We start from the raw sequence: 13,687 nt of genomic DNA, 5'->3' as shown, positions 1-13,687 counted from the left end.
AATGTCCTGATGACTTCCTGAAGCTGACCCTCTCTTTGTCTATCAGCTCTTTCATTCCCTCTCTGTATCACACACGTATTATTTAAGAACAAGGCCAGTCGGAGGAGGGGGGAAAGAGGGTCATTTGGCCTGGGCCTTAAGCCAAAAGGGGACCTCAAATTTAGATACTTTTTTGGCATTTGATAAGTTGTTGAAGCAGGTAAAGAACTATCACTGTTTAGCTATGGGACAGGAACATTTGAATGGGCTTGCCTACTTGATATCAACTGTGACACTGCAAGAAAGCTTAGATTTTCACTCAATAATTAGTGCATAAGAACATAAGAATGGCCATACTGGGTCAGGCCAAAGGTCTGTGTAGACCAATATCCTGTCTGCCGACAATGGCCAACTCCAGGTGTCCCAGAGGGAATAAACAGAACAGGATTAAGTGATCCCTCCCTTGTCAGACATTCCCAGCCTCTGACAAACAGAGGCTAGGGACACCATTCCTACCCACCCTGGCTAACAAGCATTGATGGACTGTTCCATCATGATTTTATCTAGCTCTTTTTTTAATTCTGTTAAAGTCCTGGCTTCACAACTTCCTCTGGCAAGGAGTCCAACAGGCTGACTGTGTGTTGAGTAAAGAATCACAGAATTCTAGAACTGGAAGGGAATTTGAGAGGTCATCAAACCCAGTCCCCTGACCTCATGGCAGGACCAAGCACCATTGAGATCATCCCTGATAGAGATCTATCTAACCTGATCTTAAATATCTCCAGAGACGGAGATTCCACAACCACCCTAGGAAATGTATTTCAGTGTGTAACCACTCTGACAGTTAGGAAGTTATAGTTAGACTGGATAACCATTCTCAGAGAGTAGTTATTAATGGTTCACAATCATGCTGGAGGGGCATAACAAGAGGGGTTCTGCAGGGGTCTGTTTTGGCACCGATTCTGTTCAATATCTTCATCAACTATTTAGATTACGAAATACTTCCTTTTGTTTGTTTTAAACCTGCTACCTATTAATTTCATTTGGTGATCCTTAGTTCTTATGTTACGGGAACAAATAAATAACTTGTCCTTACTTACTTTCTCCACTCAAGCCATGATTTTATAGACCTTTATCGTATCCCCTCTTTAGTATCCTCGTTTCTAATTTAAAAAGTCACAGTTTTATTAATCTCTCTTCATGTGGCTCCCATTCCAAATCTCTAATCATTTTTGTTGTCCTTTTCTGAACTTTTTTCAATACCAAGATATCTTTTTTGATATGAGACAACCACATCTCTGTGCAATATTCAAGATGTGGATGTACCATAGATTTATATAGAGGCAATGAGATATACTCTGTCTTATTCTTTATCCCTTTTTCAATGATTCCTAACATTGTTTGCTTTTTTTGACTGCTGCTGTCCATTGAGTAGATGTTTTCAGAGAACTATCCACAATGACTCCAAGATCTCTCCCTTGAGTGGTAATAGCTAATTTAGTCCCCATCATTTTGTTCACCCAGTTGGGATTATATTTTTCAGTATGCATTACTTCGCATTTATCAACATTAAAATTCATTTAACATTTTGTTGCCCAGTCACCTAAAGTCTAGTGAGATCCTTTTGAAGATCTTCACAGTCTGCTTTGGTCTTAACTATCTTGTGCAGTTTAGTATCATCTGCAAATTTTTGCCACCTCACTGTTTACTCTTTTCTCCAGATCACTGGAGAATATGTTGAATAGTGAATTTGCACAGAAAAAAGGCTAGAAAAGCATTTGTTTACAAAAATCAAATTGTAATGTACAAAATCAGTGCTTCTTGCGCAAATACATTCACGCTCCCGCTCGGGAAAAAGCTCGGGAAAAAGCCCTCTTGCGCAAGAATACTTGCTCAAGAGGGCCAGTGTAGAGAGGGAAGAATTGTTTTGTGCAAAAAAGCCCCGATGGGCTAAAATGGCGATCGGGGCTTTCTTGCGCAAAATCGCGTCTAGACTGGCCATGGATGCTTTTGCGCAAAAGCACTTTTTGCGCAAAAGCATCCTTGCCAATCTAGACACTCTTTTGCGGAAATACTTTTAACGGAAAAACTTTTCAGTTAAAAGTATTTCCGGAAAATCATGCCAGTCTAGACGCAGCCATTCTGTTTGTGTTCATCATCTTTATAATCCCTCAGGCTGAGTTATTATAGTAACCTATCAAAGAGTGGAGTCTAAAGGGTGAAGCACTGTGAGCATCTACAGCACTTGCCTCCAACAGTGCTTGCCATGACTCTTTGCGGAGGATTTGGTTATAATACTATATACTTGTTAGCTACCTGCAAGGCTCACAGAAGCTAGTCCCAGTTTATGTACCCCAGGAATTGGCACCCTGTTGATACTGGTTTGAGAATATGATCATGCACAGGATATTGGAGGAGGCAGAATCATACAGGATATTGAAGGTGAATCTTAACCCATAAACAACATATATACATCTGCTTTGGCAAATAATCATGTACCAGCCCAGGCAGAAAATCTACATGGACTCCTGCCATGCTCATGGGAGCGGAAGGTGTGGAAGAGGTTGCCCCACCTCAACGATTTTTTAAGGATTACTGTTATTCTGTTTGCTTTTTTGACTGATGCTACACATAGAGTGGAATTCAGCCAGATTTGTATACCATATGAATTTTTCCTTTAAGTATCATGCAGCCATGTCAATTAACATAGACCATTCATTCTTTGATACTTGTCATCATAATGGGAATCCCAGGCTTCTGCATGTCGTAACCTGCAAGGCTGTGATTTTCCTGATGACTCAATATTTCATGTATACACCAGAATCGCTTGAGTTTCTTTTTCCTGATTTTATTCTCTCATTTCAGGTATGAACTGGATTCATTCAGTTGTAATGAGTGATTTTCTAGAAAGCATGAGGCAACATTTTTACCAGTTCTCTGGCTCTTTTCTGGCCAAAGGATAGTTCAAACTCACTAATTTACATGTAGTCACTAAAAGAAACCCAAAATCCTGCCCTGGAATCAATGAACTGGAGCAGTGAGGATGAACCGAAATGTTGTCAGATGCAAAAGCTGCACTGGCACTGCTACTATAGGGCAGATGGCTAGATGCTGTGGGGTACTTAGGGAGTCCTTTGTGATCTTGCTGAGCAGACTCTAAGTGCCAACTTGGCTGCCAACTAATGCTTGCTTCTAAAGGCAGAAGTTAGCAAACTCCGAATTTTTAGTAAGAGAAGCAAGTGCAAGAAGAGTTGGCAGGTTTTTTAAAAGCTGTTATTAAGGATACAGGAACAATACACAGGAAAGATAGGAAGTATGATAAGACAACACCCTGGATTAAACAGAATATTTTCAAGGACTTGAAATTCCAAAAAAGTGGAAACTAGTGAAAGGATTAATATAACCTTCCTCCCCTTCCCCCCAAAAAATTAATTTTATATGGATAAAATTAGAATGGACAAGGCACAAAATGAGATATATGGATAAAATTAGAATGGACAAGACACAAAATGAGATAGGGATCTCAAAGAAAATACTTTACAAATAAATTAGAAGTAATAGAAAGACCAAGGACAGGCTAAGCCAATTACTCAGAGAGGAGAAACATAATCACAGAAAATGCAGCAATAGCCAAAGTGTAAAATGCCCTTTTTTATTCAGATTACACCGAAAACATTAGCAGTGATTGGATGACTGATATAGTGAATATCCTGTACATGGGATAAGATCTGAGGCTAAAATAGTTACATTAAGAATTAGTTAGATAAGTTAGATGTCTTCAGGTCATCAAGGCCTATTGAAATACGACTTGCTGAAGACATCTCTGAGCTATTAGTGATTATTTTTGCTAACTCATGGAGGATGGGAGAGATCCCAGACAAATGGAAAAGGGCAAATATAGCACCTCTCTATATGAAAGTACATAAGGACAGCCCAGGAAATTATAGGCCTGTCAGCTCGACTTTAGTACCCAATAAGATAATGGAGCAAATAACAAACCAATCAATTTTCAAGCACCTAGAAGATAATAAGATGATAAATAACAATCAACATGGATTTTCTAAGGACAAATCATGTCAAACCAACTTTGAGCAATCCTTCTTTGACAGGATAACTAGCTTTGTTGATGGTGGGGAAGCAGTAGATGTAATATATCTTGACTTTAGTAAGGTTTTTTTTTACAACCCACTATAAGGTGAGAGCAGAACTGGTTGGAAAAGCATATCCAAATAACAGTTACCTGTGGGTCAAAATTAAGCTGGAAGTGCATATTGAGTAGGGCCCCTCAGAGGTCTGTCATAGGTCCAATTCTATTCAATATTTTCATGAATTATTTGGATAATGCCTTAAATAGTAAAGCTTGGAGTTGTTTCAAGTGCTTTGGTGGACAGTATTAGAATTCAAAATGATCTTGACAAACTGGAGAAATGGTCTGAAATAAATAAGGGTACGTCTACACTAGGCCCCTAGTTTGAACTAGGGAGGCTAATGAGGGTGACTGAAATTGCAAATGAAGCATGGGATTTAAATATCCCACGCTTCATTAGCATGTTCCCGGCCGGTCACCATTTTGGAAATTGACTAGCCCAGGAAAACTGCCCGCATCCACATGCGGCAGAGAAGTGTGATTCCAAGATAAACCCCTTAGTTCGAATTAACTGTTAATTTGAAGTAAGGTGTTTATCTTGGAATTGCGCTTCTCTGCCGCGTGTAGACGTGGGCAGTTATTCCGGGCTAGTCAATTTCCAAAATGGCAACCAGCTGGGAACATGCTAATGAAGCGCGGGATATTTAAATCCCATGCTTCATTTGCAATTTCGGTCGCCCTCATTAGCCTCCCTAGTTCGAACTAGGGGGCTAGTGTAGAAGTACCCTAAGATGAAATTCAATAAGGACAAATAGAAAGTACTCAAATTAAGAAGGAATGATCAATTGCATAAATACAAAATGGGAAATGACTGCCTAGAAAGGAGTATTGCAGAAAAATATTGGGGGGACTATAGTGGATCACAAACCAAACATGAGTCAAAAAGGTAAAACTGCTGTAACGAAAGTGATATAACTGTGGGCCACATTAGCAGGAGCATTGTAAGCAACACAGAGAAGTAATTCTTCCACTCTCAGCACTAATAAGGTTTCAACTGGAGTATTATGTCCAATTCTGGGCATCACATTTTGGGAAAGAGGTGGGGAAATTGGAGCAAGTCCAGAAGAGAACAAAAAGTACTAAAAAGTCTAGAAAGATAGCTTACAAGGAAAAATTGAAAAGAATTGGTTTTCTTTAGTCTAGAGAAGAGAAGACTTAGTAGGGATATGGTAAGAGTCAAAATTGTTAAAAACATGAGGTACTTCTTTCCACTGAGAACAGGACAAGAAATAAAGAACTAAAATTACAACCAGTGTGATTTAGGTTAGACATTAAGAAAAACTTCCAAACTGTAAGAGCAGATAAGCATTGGAACAATTTATTATAGAGGTTCTGGAATCTTTGGCACTGGAGGTTTTTAAGAACAGATTAGATAAGCATTGACTAGGGATGGTGTAGATTGAGGTGCTCAACCATTTTCTTTTCTCGGCCCTTCAACATTCTATAAAAACATCATGGTCAAGAAGGGAGGGGCTCCCAGCTTGAGCTGCAGAGAAAGGGGGCTTCTGCCCTATGGGGCTGGCATAGAGCTTGGGGCTTTTGCCTTTTCGGGTAGGGAAGTGGCTTAGGGCTTCTGTCTCACTGAATGGTTTTTGCTAGGGCCCCAGGCTTAGGATTCAGTCCCTTGCGGTAGATTCTGCCAGAGCTCAAGGTACTGGGTCTTCTGGGCTTCAGCCTCATGTGGTGCCTGAGTTCATAGCTTCTGCCCCATGGGTCACTGGATCTCAGAACTTTGTGCTTCAGCTACCAGAGGTGGGGCTTCGGTCTCCAAGTGGCCATGCTTGGCAAATCCTGTGAAATGGTTCACAGGCCTCTATTTGGGTATGTCTACACTTGCTCCCTAATCCAAACTAGGAATGCAAATGTAGCATACCGAAGTTGCTAATGAAGCATGGGATTTAATACCTCAAGCAGGGGAGTGAGCATCTGGGTGTGGTAATAAATCCCTTAAGGATTCTCCCAGAACTGATCTTAGGTGTCTATATCTGCAGCTGGTTGTGGCCTTGCCCTGTGTGGGGCTTGAGAACCTGTCTCAACAAGACCAGTCAAAAGGGTACCCAAGTTGACCGAGAAGACAGGATCAGTGGTATCTTATGCATTCCAGAAGTCCTGAACTGTCAGGCCTAACATGTTTCCTTCCAGCCTGCAGTTCTATTTCTAGGATTCTATGAAGGCAAAAGACTGCCAGCTTCAATCTAGTCCTGGTCTCTGTTTTTTTCTTAAGGCTACATCCCACTGGTGGCAAAGCACATTAGCAGGGCACCCCTTCTACAGCTGCCTGGTGCAGGAAGAAGGTATTCTGCTACTGAGAGGAGAGGCTCTTCAAGAGCCTAAGAACTATCCACAGACCAAACATAGTGTAGAGCTTCCAAGCAGCTTTAACTCGCTCTATTGTTGCAGGATCCTTAATGGAACCTACAGCAGTGATGAATTGCTGTAGCATACTTCTCTCCATTCTCTAACATGTACCCTCTACACCTAGCATACTCCTCTTCCTCCAATGGAACTCCTACACCATGGATGGGGGTGCAAGGTCCAGCAGCTGTTTGGATGTGGCAGCAGGTTTTCCACCAGAAGGATTCTTGACTGCACATTTGCAGCTGTTTTCCAGTCTTTTTACAAGAACCAGATGGTGAATGGGGCCACGGCACAGTTTCAATATCCATTCCATAATCTCTAAAATGGGATAAAGCACCAACACTGGGCAACTCCTGTATGTCAGTGTTCATCTTAGATCTGCCCATTCCTTTGTTTAGTGGTCATTCCTTCAGTCAGAGTTTCACAATACCCTTACATATTCCTATCATAACTAGACAATATCAGGCAAACTCTATAAAAGCAATTCAGCACCAGTAACCAATTTATTATAACCCAGTTTTAAAGCTTTGCAACAAAAATGACAAGAATGAACTAGAAGGACTAGAAATAGTTGGAAGATGGAATTGCCATGCCATGGGAAATTCTAAATTCTCAGCATTTGCTTTCTTTCTGAATCTACCTTAATTAAACGATCTGATGTAATGTCAAAATATAAAATTAGAAGATATATACAATACCATACTATATATTATTTTAATACGTCTAAACAAAATGAATCAAAATGATACAATTGAAACTAAATATTTTACTCTATCAAAATATTTTGACGTGATCAGAATGAAACATTGCCTTTCTCTTGTTGAAAATTTAATAAAACTGACACTTTTCTACAAAACATTTTGATCTCAGTGAAACTGCATTTTCTGACAGAAATCTGTGCCATTAAAAAAAAAGGTTTTGACTAGTTCTACTGCAGACAGTAGGGCTACGTCTAGACTACATGCCTCTGGCGACAGATGAGGTTTACCTGGGTGGTCGACAAATGCCTTTGATGTCGACACCCGCGTGTCCAGACTACAGCGCCGAGCCAACAAACAGCTGATCGGCTCAGCACGGCAGCCATGTAAATTTAAATGAAGCGACGATTATTTAAATTGCCGCTTCATTTTCCTATGCCTGGTAGCCTCATCTACATGCCTCTGTCGCCAGAGGCATGTAGTCTAGACGTAGCCTAGGAGATAATACCACAGGTAAAATCTAACAACTAATGCATTATTCACTTGGGGTAGGCCTACATTGCATGATTATTTCAAAACAAGCTATTCCAGAATAGTTATTCTGAAATAGCTTATTTCAAAATAGAACATCTACACTACAGGGAAACATCAAAATTAGTCTAAAGCAGTCTTCCCTAATGTAGACATGCTATCTTGATTTAAAGGCCCAGGAGGCATTGGGGAGGAATAATTAAGAATGGCCCTGGTGAGATGCTATTTCAAATTAGTATCAGTGGAACATCTACACACTCTTTATTTCAAAATAGCTATTTCAGAATAGGCGTTATTCCTCGTAGAATGAGGTTTACAGATTTTGGAATAAGCCATCCATTATTTTGAAATAAAATAGACACTTGCTTTGTAGACACTTGCATTGTTATTTTGAAATAATGCTAGTTATCTCGAAATAACGGTATAGTGTAGATGCACCCTTGGGGTATATCTCCACAACTGAGCTTAACTCAAAATAGCTGTGCAAATTGAGCTACGTCAATAGCATAGCTTATTTCAAAACACCTTATTTTGAAATTGGGAGTGTCTACACACAGTTATTTCGAAATAGTGCACTCTCCCTCCAATTTCCCTTACTCCTCGTACCATAAGGGTTACATGATTGTAGTAAGAAGTCCTCTAGCTTGACAGTATTTTGACATTATTTTGAAGTAACGGCCTGCTGTGTGGATGCAGACTAAGTTATTTCAAAATAATGCTAGTTATTTCAAAATAATGTTGCTGTGTAGACATACACTTCGAGAACTGAATTCCATTCTCTGTCTAGATACTAATACTGAATTTCCCTAGCAATTACTATTCACAGAGCATATTTTGATACAGAAGAGAATACTGCTCTCAGCGCTCAAATGATGAACTGAAAGTAGTAAAATGTACATGAGAAAAACTAACATTGCTGAAGGCACATCTACAGTTCCAGGAAGATCAATGCTCCAGAGGTTGATCTGGTGTTCAATTTAGTGGGTCTGGTAAGGACCAGCTAAATCGAATGCAAAGGGCACCCCATCAACCCAGAACTCCTTGAGACTGCAAGAAGTAAGGGAAGTTGGTGGAAGGTTTTATCTCATTGACCTTCCAGAAAATCAGTGCAAGTTACATCAACTCCAACTATGCAATTCACGTAGTTGGAGCTGTATATCTTGCATCTATTTTCTCTGCCAGTGTAGACCTGGCCTAAGAGTCACAAGAAGCCACCTTTATAGACAATGTTATGAGGTTAGCTTAACTTTATATCTAGGAAGTTAAATCTTGGGAGAGACATGGGGGGGAAGGTTTGTTGTTTGAGGGGGGTTTTCTTCTTCCTCTATAGCATGAGGCATGGGTCACCTGCAGATTTAAAATAGTGTGAATGACAGTTTCTCCGTAACTTGGAGTCTTCAAATAACAAGTTGCCAAATAATTAGTCCCTTCCTAGGATGTCTATATTGCACCTTAGAGTGTGCTTCCCAGCACAGGTAGACAGCCAGATGCTAGCTCTGCTTGAGCTAATGTGCTAGAAATAGCAGTGTAGCCAGGAGGAGCTCAGATGGCAGGTTGAACTAGCCATCTGAGCATGCATCCAGGGGTCTAGGTGGGTTTGTACTCAGGCAGCTAGCCTAAGCTGACCCATGGTGGCCCCAGCCACACTGCTATTTTTAGCGCATTAGCTCAAGCAGAACTTGTGTGTATCTGGGAATCATGTTTCAGCTGCATATCCTCAGAGGAGACTAGTTAGGTGACATTTAATTATCATAGAAACCAATCTATAAACCTTTTTGGCTGATATATTCAGTTTGATAGCTTGAGCAGAACCAGCAAGTCTGTCTACCAGCTCTGGGAAGCACAGTCTAGGTGCCGTGTAGACATACCCTTAGAGACATTCCACAGTAAACTAAATTAGCCAGGCCATTTTATCCAACAAACTGATGCATTAATGGTTTAAACCACTTTCAGATTAAGTCACAAAACCAAAGTTTTCACTCATGTAGATTTTCTGCCGATCTGAATTTCTCCTATTCATGCAGCTGATGATTACAGTTGCCTCTCAATACAATATTAAATAACATCATATTCTACCCAAGGGGCTGAAGCTGTTAATTGGCTAGAATCGAGACAGACTAAGATGCTGTCTTAATATTTTGTAGCTAGGAAATAGCTTTTTTGATTCTAGGTACCCAGATGATGATTAAATGAATGGCTCAGATCAACCTGTAAACCAAGTAATTTAAAAATATTCTGGAAAGGAAAGCATTTAGACCAGTGAAATCCAGCCCCAGACCCAGCTGATTGAGGAAGTGTAGTCATGACAACTTCACCAGTCTGCAGATTTCTTATAAACTAACCTCTGGTTTTAATGTAGAAATCAGAAGCTACACCTTAGAGGCGGAGGGTCAGAGCCCTATCCAGAAACCCGGGAAAACTCTCTTAACGGGCAGAACTTCCCCATTGGAAACACACTGAGGGTGTGTCTAGACAAAAGTTTAGACAACAGGGTTTTGTCGACAAAAGTCCACTTTTCTCGACAAAACTATACAGTAAGTCGACAACGCGACAATTTTGTCGATGGCGGTAAACCTCATTCTACGAGGAATAATGCCTTTTTTCGACAGCGCTATGTCAAGAAAAGGCACTATTGCATCCACACTGTGCTTTTTCAAAAGAGACTCTCTGTCGAAAAAGCAGCTTGTTTTGTCGACAGAACTGGCTGTAGTCTAGACGCTTTTTTTCGACAGAGGCTTTGTTGACCGTATCTGTCGACAAAGCCTCTATTGACAAAAGCCTGTAGTCTAGACTGAGACAATGTACAAACCGGTAAATCTTTAAAAGGAAAAGGGGAACCCACCATCAGAATACATACACACACACACACTAAAGGGAAAAATAACCCTCCACTGTGACCTCTTGTTACTTTGTCAGTCACCTGTCTTATTCCCTTCCCACTTACTATTGAGAATGGTCTACAGGAAATAATGCTTTGAGTGCACCATCTCACCCCTCCCCCAAGCCGCACTTATTGTTTGGCCCAACAAGTAGCAGCAGTGCAAATGTCTCTTCACAGGCCAATCTCCAATGTCGAGGGAGCTGCTTGCTGGTCCCAACTGAAGATACCACCTAGTCATGCTTTGTGCTTCAGCTTTAGTAAAGTGCTAGATAGACAGGGCCTGCAGCTCTCTTTTAATCATTTGTGTTGTTTCTCACTGCAGAGCCTTTTGCACCATCTCTCACATCAAAATCTTCAGTCTACGCTGTTTCTTGCAGAGATGCCTCACAGCAGAGCAGCCCTTCTAAGCAGAGTCCTGGCTGCTTGAAAAGGAGATCTTTGCCACAAAGCAGCACCTCTTTCTCAATCAGTGATTGGCTCCTTTCGCAGGATATGCAGATTTGTATCACTTACAACAGGGGTTCTCAAACTTTATGATACCGTGACCCCCCCCAAGTTGCTTGCGACTCCCCAGGGGGTCAGGACCCACAGTTTGAGAACCCCTGCCTTACAACTTTTTAAAATCCCAACCACTGTAACTGTGGGAGTTCTTATTATCCATATAAACGTGTAATCTTGTTTGAATCCAGCTAAGCTCTTGACCTCAAGGATACCTTATGGCAACCCATTATATTTATTAATTATGTGTGGTATGTTTTCAAAATCCTTTTATCAGTTTTAGAGTTTATTTTTCTCAGTTTAATTAGAAGTCCCCTAGCTCTTCTATTATAAGAGGAGTAACCCTTCCGTATACTATTCATTACATTGAGTAATCTGTTCATGTTCCACTCTTTGTTCTCTGCTTTCTAAACTAAACAATCCCAATTGTTTCAATTTCTTTATGTCTATAATCATTTTTATGGCCTGTCTCTGGAGCCCTTTCTATTACTGTTACTCACAAAAACGGAATCTTCCACAGAAAGCAAAAGTACTCAGGGGTGTTGTTGTCCTCAGCCATTTTTATTATTTGTTAAGCGGGATTTAGATACATTGAACCCATCCCTTATTGTTTCCATTAACCACCTGGCAGAAGGCTTGCACCAGATTCTTACATCTGATACTAGCCATGGTTAAAGAAAGAGTACCGGACTAAAGGGCCAGGGGTAAAATTCTATGCTCCAATGAAAAACTGAAGCAAAGGGAAATGATTTAATTTGCCTAAACTCACAGGAGAAGTATGCTGAATAATCAGCAATAGAACCCTGTGATGAGGTGGGCATACCCCGTACTGGAATGGGAGAGATGAAAACCCTGTGGGCAAAGGAAGTCCTGCCCCTTCGATCCAACTGGGCATTCTCCAAGTGCTGGGGCAGTATAAAAGGCCAGACAGCAGCTCAGTCTGGGGTGGCCAGTAAAGAAGAAGGTTCTCTAGATGGAGTTCCAGTGCTGTTACAGCCCCCAGTCCAGGTAGAGGGAGCTGAAGGCCAGAAGGCAGCTACTGCTCAACCCCCATAGAGACCCAAGGAGAAACCACAGCCAGGGAATGGAGACACCCAATGCCTACATGGGACGATGCCCCAAGGGGACCGGTAGTACGCAACACAGGGAGGGTGCAGGAGCCACCCATCCCACCTGGTATCCTAGGCGTGTTTCGGCAGGAGCCCCCGCCGAGAGGAGCAGTAGGCAACCGCTACACTCATAGGACCCTGGTCGGGACCCAGTGGAGCAGGGTGGGCCCCAGTTGCCCTACCAGAGGCAAAATCGCCACTCATTGACTCTTGCCATTGGACTCTACTGCCCTGCATCCAGGGTCACTCATTGACTCTGGCCATTGGGCCCTACTGCCCTGAAACCAGGGACACTCATTGACTCTAGCTATTAGACCCTACTGCCCTGAATCAAGGGGCGCATATTGACTCTGGCTATTAGGCCTTACTGCCCTGAAGTAAGTGGCATGCGGCAACCAATCAGGCGGCGACCATACTCTGGAATAGCCCTATTCCTGTGATGGGGTGGGCATACAGCGACACAAACCCAGATAACTTTCCCTTTTCTTTCCTTTTAATAAAGAAATGGCTTAACAATGCTCTTGAAAGGGTGTGTGTCCTTGGGGATGGGGAGGGGATTATTGACATGGAGACACTGATAGTCACAGAGCCCATTTACATCCATAAACTTGACCCCATAAAATAGAGGGGAGAGACTATACAGGAAAACAACCCTTTTTCACATTTTTGCCAGATAAAGGAAGAATATGCTCAGTAACAAATTGTGAATATTTATGCTTTGTATTGAGGTAGCATATAAGAGTCTTAGTCATGGACTCTGTGTGCTAGGCACTGTACAAACACAGAACAAAAAGACCATTCCTGCACCAAAAAGCTTGCAATCTGAGATAATGACGGTAAAGGTCCAAATTGTTTCTGTTAATTTCAGAGACCATTTTTATTATTTTAATAAAAAAAAGACCTTGCCCACCTTGTGTCTTATATCCTGGGATTAACACAGCTTTGCATACAGTTAATTACACGACTGTTTTGGAAAATACAAAATACATTTGCTCCAACTAAAATAGATGTCAACGCCTTTCAATGTACACAGGAGAAATCTGTAAAATGTTTTGACTGTGCCACCCACTTTTCAGATGGTTCTATGGTCACCATACGCATGGCTTGAAATAGTGAACTTTCCAAGACATAGCCATGGAACCCAAATCTCCACCTTGTAAGGATAGAACCAGTTCTAGAAGGCAAAGGCAACTGGTGAAGGGGGTAGAGAGGGACACCAGACACATGACCCCCTTGCCCAAGGAAGGGCCAGGACAACCCCTTTCCCGCCCCCAAACCTAGCCCTCCCTTGCTCTGCCTCTCCCTGCCATTACTCTCCCCCTCTCCTACACCTGCTCCTCCCCTCCCCATTTCTGATTTGTCTCTCTTCCCGCCTCTTTCCCCTTTCCCAAGCAATGTGGCCTGGGAGACAAGTGAGGCTAGGAGCTGGTGCTGTGAGCAGGGGTCCCCCTCCCCACACTCATTGGCAGGGCAAGTGAAGCAGTGA

Source organism: Pelodiscus sinensis, chromosome 2, assembly GCF_052426305.1.
Source record: "Pelodiscus sinensis isolate ZL-2025 chromosome 2, ASM5242630v1, whole genome shotgun sequence".
Taxonomy (NCBI): Eukaryota; Metazoa; Chordata; order Testudines; family Trionychidae; genus Pelodiscus; species Pelodiscus sinensis.
Note: the sequence above shows the minus strand (reverse complement) of the source record.